This window comes from Aethina tumida, chromosome 8, assembly GCF_024364675.1.
Source record: "Aethina tumida isolate Nest 87 chromosome 8, icAetTumi1.1, whole genome shotgun sequence".
NCBI lineage: Eukaryota > Metazoa > Arthropoda > Insecta > Coleoptera > Nitidulidae > Aethina > Aethina tumida.
In genome coordinates, this window is record NC_065442.1 from 2,324,956 (window position 1) to 2,332,741 (window position 7,786).

At 34.1% G+C, this 7,786-nt stretch overlaps 1 long non-coding RNA gene across 1 annotated transcript; it reads left to right on the forward strand.

The window, feature by feature from the left end:
* Nucleotides 1-3,529: 3,529 nt before the first annotated feature.
* On the forward strand, nt 3,530-4,680 carry LOC109606958 (uncharacterized). Its single transcript, XR_002192140.2, has 4 exons — nt 3,530-3,574; nt 3,631-3,695; nt 3,752-3,816; nt 3,873-4,680. It is a non-coding gene; the product is annotated as an uncharacterized LOC109606958 (long non-coding RNA).
* The last annotated feature ends 3,106 nt before the right edge of the window (nt 4,681-7,786 follow it).

Sequence of the window (7,786 nt, forward strand, 5' to 3'; positions counted from 1 at the left end):
GACCAAGTTACTGAAAAACAACCTCATCTCGTACAACACTCATCAACTCTCTGTAGATAAGCAGATGATTGTTGCCCTGAGGAGTGTGAACAAGGACGTTCCTGAGGAACAAATACGGACGGAATTGGTCAGAAAAGTTTTGCTCGTAATTAAGGTTTACCGGATGAGACGCGGCTATAACATCTGGAATATAAAGAAGTGTGTAAAACAAGAATAACACAAAAACAGTTGCCGGTCTTTCCATCAAAGTGGAACAGAAACGAAAACCGCAAACCATCGATCAGTGTGGCCTTTGCTTAAAGTACTGCCACACAGCTAATTATTGCAAAGCCAAACGGGTCTGCTGACAAGGTGCAAAGCCCAAATGCGCAAACTCACTTAATGGAGGGAAGAAATCTTAAGTGATCATGAGCGGCAAGTGCCCCAAGGCGTCCAAAGATAAACTTACAGTACCACGGAATAATATAGGAAGGCAATAAAACAGGAGAAAGATTAGCAGATCGGTTGGTAGAGAATGGATGTATGATCGACGAAGCGGAAAACAGAAAACTTACTTTTAAAAATAGTAGAGAAAGTAGTTGAATAAATTTAGTGATCACAAAATACTACGAAGTAAAGGAACTGATCATGATTAATCTCATGAAGAATCAGAATTGAAAGAGGGGAGAAAATAGAGAAACAGATTTGGGATATAAAGAATGCCAATTGGAAAATGATAAGTGTAACCAGAGTTCGACCGCCTAAGTGTTGGATCCTGAACGAGGCGTTTTCAGAATCCAAAAGTGGAATATGTAACCAGGGTTACCTACCGGAACCGGGAAGAATATTTAAAATTTTTGTTGACAAATCTAATCTAAATATATATTTCAGCCCCTGTTCTCCTCAACAACCAATTCTGGCAGTTCGACATCTTCAAAAGTCATCCAACCGTAAGGGAATTAGTATATTTAAAAAGTATGTTGAAATATCTAATCTGATTATATATTTTAGCCCCTGTTCTCCTGCAACATAGAATTCTGGCACTGCGATAACTTCAAAATACCTCCAACCGTTAGGTAGTTAACATATTTAAAATTATTTTGAAAAATCTAATCTGAATATATATTTCAGCCCCTGTTCCTCCAACATAAAATGACACTGCGACAACTTCAAAATACCTCCCACCGTAAGACAATTAATATATTTGAGGTTTTTTTAAAAATCAATTGTGAATATATATTTTAGTCCCTGTTCTCCTTCAACATGCAATTGTCGCACTGCGACAATTTCAAAATACCTCCAACCGTAAGGTAATTAATATAATTAAATAGTATGTTGAAAAATCTAATCTGATTATATATTTTAGCACCAGATCTGCTCAAATATACAATTCTTATACTGCGACATCATAAGATCTCCAATCCTAAGGTAATTAATATATTAAAAATGTTTTTGAAAAATCTATTCTGAATACATATCGAAGCCCCAGTTCTCCTCCAACATGCAATTCATTGCGAAAACTTCAAAAGACCTCCAACCGTATAGTAATAATTAATTTAAAAAGTTTGTTGAAAAATCCGATCTGAATTTATATTTGAACCCTTGTTATCCTCCAACATAGAATTCTGGCACTGCATCAACTCCATATAATCTCCAACCGTAAGGTAATTAATATATTTAAAATGTTTGTTGAAAAATTCAATCTGAATTTATATTTTAGACCCTGTTCTCCTCCAATATACAATTCTGACACAGCGACATTTTCAAAAGACCTCCAACCGTAAGGTAATTAATATATTTAAAAAGTTTTTTGATAAATCTATTCTGAATATATATTTTAGTCCCTGTTCTCCTTCAACATACAATTCTGTCAATGCGACAACTGCAAAAGACCTCCAACCGTAGGTAATTAATATATTTAAAAAGTATGTTGAAAAATCTAATCTGTACATATATATCAGCACCAGTTCTCCTACATACAATGGCACTGCGACAACTTCAAAATACCTCCAACCGTAAGGTAATTAATATAATTAAATAGTATGTTGAAAAATCTAATCTGAATATATATTTTAGCCTTAGATCTGCTCAAACATACAATTCAGATACTGCGACATCTTCATAAGATGTCCAACCGTAAGGTGATTAATATATTTTAAATGTTTCTTGAAAAATCTAATCTGAATATATATTTTAGCCACTGCCCTTCTCCAACATAGAATTCTGGATCTGCGACATCTTCAAGAGATCTCCAATCCCAAAGTAATTAATATATTTAAAAAGTTTTTGAAAAATCTATTCTGAATACATATTTTAGCCCCTGTTCTCCTCCATCATCGAATTCTGATACTGCGATATCTTCATAAGATTTCCAACCGTAGGGTAATTAATATATTTAAAAAGTTTGTTGAAAAATATAATCTGAATATATATATATATTTTTGCCCCTGTTCTCCTCCATCATACAATTCTGGCACTGCGTCAACTTCAAAAGACCTCAAACCGTACGGTAATTAATATATTTAAAAAGTTTATTAAAAAATATAATCTGAATACATATTTTAGCCCCTGTTCTTCTCCAACATAGAATTCTGGATCTGCGACATCTTCAAGAGATCTCCAATCCCAAAGTAATTAATATATTTAAAAAGTTTGTTGAAAAATATAATCTGAATATATATATATTTTTGCCCCTGTTCTCCTCCATCATACAATTCTGGCACTGCGTCAACTTCAAAAGACCTCAAACCGTACGGTAATTAATATATTTAAAAAGTTTATTAAAAAATATAATCTGAATACATATTTTAGCCCCTGTTCTTCTCCAACATAGAATTCTGGATCTGCGACATCTTCAAAAGATCTCCAATCCTAAGTTAATTAATATATTTAAAAAGTTTTTGAAAAATCTATTTTGAATACATATTTTAGCCCCTGTTCTCCTCCAACATTGGATTCTGATTCTGCGATATCTTCATAACATTTCCAACCGTAAGGTAATTAATATATATAAAAAGTTTATTAAAAAATCAAATCTGAAAATATATTTTAGCCTCTGTTCTCCTCCAACATAGAATTCTGGAATTGCCACATCTTCAAAAGATTTCCAACCGTAATATAATTAATATATTTAAAAAGTTTATTGAGAAATACAATCTGAATATATATTTTCGTCCCTGTTCTCCTCCATCATACAATTCTGGCACTGCGACAACTTCAAAAGACCTCCAACCGTATAGTAATAATTATATTTAAAAAGTTTGTTAAAAAATCCAGTCTGAATTTATATTTTAGCCCCTCCTCTAAAATAGAAATCTGTCACTGCGCCATCTCCATATGATCTCCAACCGTAAGGTAATTAATATATTTATAATGTTTGTTGAAAAATATAATCTGAATATATAGTTTAGCTCCAGGTCTCCTCTAACATAAAATTCTGGCACCGCCACATCTTCATTAGATCTCCATCAGTAAAATAATTAATATATGTAAAAGTTCATTGAAAAATTTAAACTGAATATATATTTTAGCTCCTTTTCTCCTCCAAAATAGTATTTTAGCACCCCGCCATCTCCAAATGATCTCCAACTTGAAGGTAATTAATATATTTAAAAAGTTTGTTGAAAAATCTAATTTGAATATATATTTCAGCCCTTGTTCTCCTCCAACAATCAATTGTGGCACAGCGACAACTTCAAAAGTCCTCCAACCGTATAGTATTAATTATATTTAAAAGGTTTGTTTAAAAATCTTATCTGATTATATATTTCAGCTCCTGTTCTAGTCCAACATACAATTCTGGCACTGCGACAACTTCAAAAGACTTCCAAACGGAAGGTAATTAATATGTTTAAAAAGTATGTTGAGAAATCTAATCTGAATATATATTTTAGTTCCTGTTCTCCTCCAACATACAATTCTGGGATTGCGACACTCTGTTAGAGTGATGACCCGATAAATGCACCGATCTATCCAATAAAGTCGAATAGACTGGGCCCGGTTACAGCCATGCCCTCAGAAGTGCTGAACCAGCCAACTAAAATATAATGGATGTCCTGGAAGGAGTGACAACGGCGATGAGCACGGTTCAAGTCGCCTTGACGACGCTCCTTAATTTAATCCATCATTGGTTCCATCCAAGGAAATAATTTGCAATGCAATGGGGTTATTTTAAGCGACAACATTGAAGAAATGACCAATCATTTTATAAGAAGTTATACATTTTTTTCAAATTCGAGGAATGTGCTTAAATGCCTTAAAAACAACGTTGATATCGGCAATTCCTCTTCATAGTATGAAAATTCCTATACCGGCTAAATCCACCATTTTATCGATAGATTGCATTCCAATACCTATTACATATCATCTATCGTCCTTTAAATACTTTGGACAATAAAATTTCCCAGTTTAATACCCGAATTAGTGGTAATGAAAGTCAGTAAGTATGCCTGCAAGAAGAATGAATGCTCCTGATCCCCATAGGAGCCAATCAACTCATCGCCAGTTCCATTACACGAGAAGTCCCAATTAAGAGCGGCCCAAATCCAGCTTCTTCTAAACCCTGACCCCGACACAATCCCAAGTTCCTATTCAAGGTAAGTATCAACAGCAAAATACGACAAAGAGCCACACGAACAACATACTTCCAATAGAAACAACATACCCCAAATGACACGTTACCACTACCACCAAACTCACAAACGAAAAGCACATCCTTCATTAGCATCCGAAATTAACTCCAGATCATCATGACTGGGATACAAATTGGCAGCGAAAGGTATCAGATTTAAGAGTTCCATAAACACGTTCAGTGGTAACCATATTTTTCCAGAACGTGTCAGCTATCACCACAGAGCGACCAGGTGGAAAGCAAGCTCATCCAGTACAACACTCATCAATTCCCTGCAGATGTCCAGAGGGGTGTGAACCAGGACGTTACCGAGGAACAAATACGGACGGAACTGGTCAGAAAAGGTCTGCACGTAACTAAAGTTTACCGGAAGAGACGTGGTGATAACATGAAATAAGTGTGTAATAAAATAATGACGTGGCTAATAAAGTGGATAATAAAGTGAAGCTGAAACGCAAACCGCAAAAGTAGTTAGTACAAAGTGATTTCTGGCTCACTGACCAATCACAGCGCTCACCCCTCCCCTTTTGTGTAGAAACCCGCCTCCAGGTCTGTTGAAGAGGTGTGGCCTATTGTTTGAGACCAATGTGGGTTAAGGGGAGGTTACTTGTTGAGGATGGAAACCAATAGGGAATTAGTTTTGTTTGCATTCCTGACCAGTGAGAACTCGTGAATTTTTGCAAACATAAGTTGTCGAGCAATGGGAATACGAGAATAATTTGACATGTGACTTATCTCCCACTGAAACTCCGCCCCCCCCCCAAAATTTGATGTCACTGGACATGTGTGACTTATATAGAAAGCCCCGCCTACACAACGACGCTATCTGCATGAATGTGATGAAAAATCATAATAAAACACAATTGTAATTATTATTTAAATACATTTATTTCAATTATTATTAATTATACACACGACCTTCAATGCTTCCTTTGACATATAAAATCTGCATATTTTTCCCACTTATGTTATTCATTCTCTAAAATTAAATAATCCAATATTACTAATGTAAGGTACATAATCATAATTATTATTATTATTATTATATTTCTGACAATGCCAAATTTAAAAGGTACTCATTTTTTTTCTTATCTCTACTTATTTTCCTTTTCAGTACCTCCAACTCATCCATCCACGTGTTGTTTCTATCAAAATCTGCTGCTGTTACTCTTCCTTTACATTTATTACGATTTTTATAAAAACCTTTCTAATTTCTTAAGAGTCTTATTTGTTTGGCTTCTAGTTGTAGTGTTCATGATAATTTCAGCGCGCACACACACATCCAAACACAAACTCAAATACAATCTTTTCCTTGTCCCGCACTAACACCACCTCTGCCGTCGCTACTGATGTTGCCGCTGTGAATATTTGGTGCGAATATAATTATTACGTACGGACGTACCCTGTTTGTGTGTGTGTAATTATTTTTTTAACTTCATATGCACACTTGTTTATTAAGAGCAATGATCGAGACACGACACTAAGAACAATTTGACCTCAATATTAAAAATATACTTTCACTACATTTCTTGTCCTTTTTTACTACTACTTCATTATATTTATTTATTTTAATTGATAAGTTCATTGGTTTTTTGAAAACATATCCTTATGAGAAAACAATTGCATGTGTCGGGACCGTCGGTGGCGCCTGGTGAGATGACTCCCCATCTTCATAACAATGTTCCAGTTGTTTTTTAATATAGAGCAGTTTATTTTTAATACAGTAACGCAATGAATTTTTCTTTCTCCGTTAATAGTTGTTCTATTTTGCGAATCGTTTCTCTCACTATTTCCATGATATTGCTTTGCCATTCAAATTTATAATTTTAAGTTTCTTAAATTCATAAACAACGTTTCAGTACATATAAATTAATGTCTTGTTGAAGTTTTCTTAATTTTTTCAAATTCACTTTTAAAAATCAATTCTCTCCTTCTATCACTGAGAACAAAATCAGTAAAGCATCATGTATTTATTGAATTCGTTGAAATTTTGATTCCTCCCTACCACTAACACTGCAAATATAAAAAATAAAATAAAAAAATACATATTATCTGATAGCCTGTTCGTTATCTTTGCACTGTCATGAGTATACTTTTCCTTTGCACAACCAATTATTCCTTTTCAGAAATTCGTAGAAATATTTCACCTCCATTTGTGGGCAGTGGGGAAATAATTTAGTTCTAATCAATTGATTGTGCCGTGAACAATTTTGGTCTGCAGCGGCGGTGGCACTGTGATTGTAAGTTTCAATTAGTACATCTAATTTTGGACATCCAAATTCTTCAATGTTGACACTCAGATGCCCATAATTTATTTTATTTAAATATCTTTGTAATCTCTGAAATCTAATCCATGCAGGTGATAGCTTAACCATACCGCCATTCGTCGATCTTTACCAGACAGATGTGATCACTGTGAAGGTTCCCATTGAATTGACAACACATTTGGGAATCGCATCTTACGATGTGGTGGGGACTCACCACTGGGGAGTCGGCAGTGCACGGTAATACAGAATGTGACCGTATACGGCCTGACGTCAGTAAAGTGGCAGACCACTTATGCATCCGATAGTACGTATACTTACTGTGTGAGTATTTCTTATGATAATAATTCTGTAAGTCTGGGCTAAAAATTTATTCCGTAATAAATTATAAAAATAAAGAAATACCAGTGGAAAGTGGAAGAGTTTATTGCTTTAAAATCTGGTTTTATTAAAAAAAATAATTAATGGTAGGTATCATCTGGGGGATGCTGATATAAGTTGACCACATTTTTAGAAATGAATCAGTTCTTAGAGAAAGAAATATCCATCAACAATTTTGCAATTGTCTGTGTTTGAGTTTGTGTTTTATTTGATACCAGTGGCTATCATGCAAAGAATGTTTACAATATTCCTTTGTCTATTAAAAAATGGTGGGTTTAATCAAGGATGAATTAAATGGAAACATCATGACTCATTTCGTTGGTTTGCGATCTAAATTTATTGAAGGTAGCATTACCAGCAGCTGCTGCCGCGATGATTATGATAATAATAATAGTAATAACAAGTCTGTTAAATGTGTTAAAAAAGCTAAAGAAATTAAAAGTAATATTATAAAAAATTCTATAACTTTTGATGATTATGTGGAATGTCTAAATAAAAAAAATGAACTATATATAAACATAACGTTTATAGT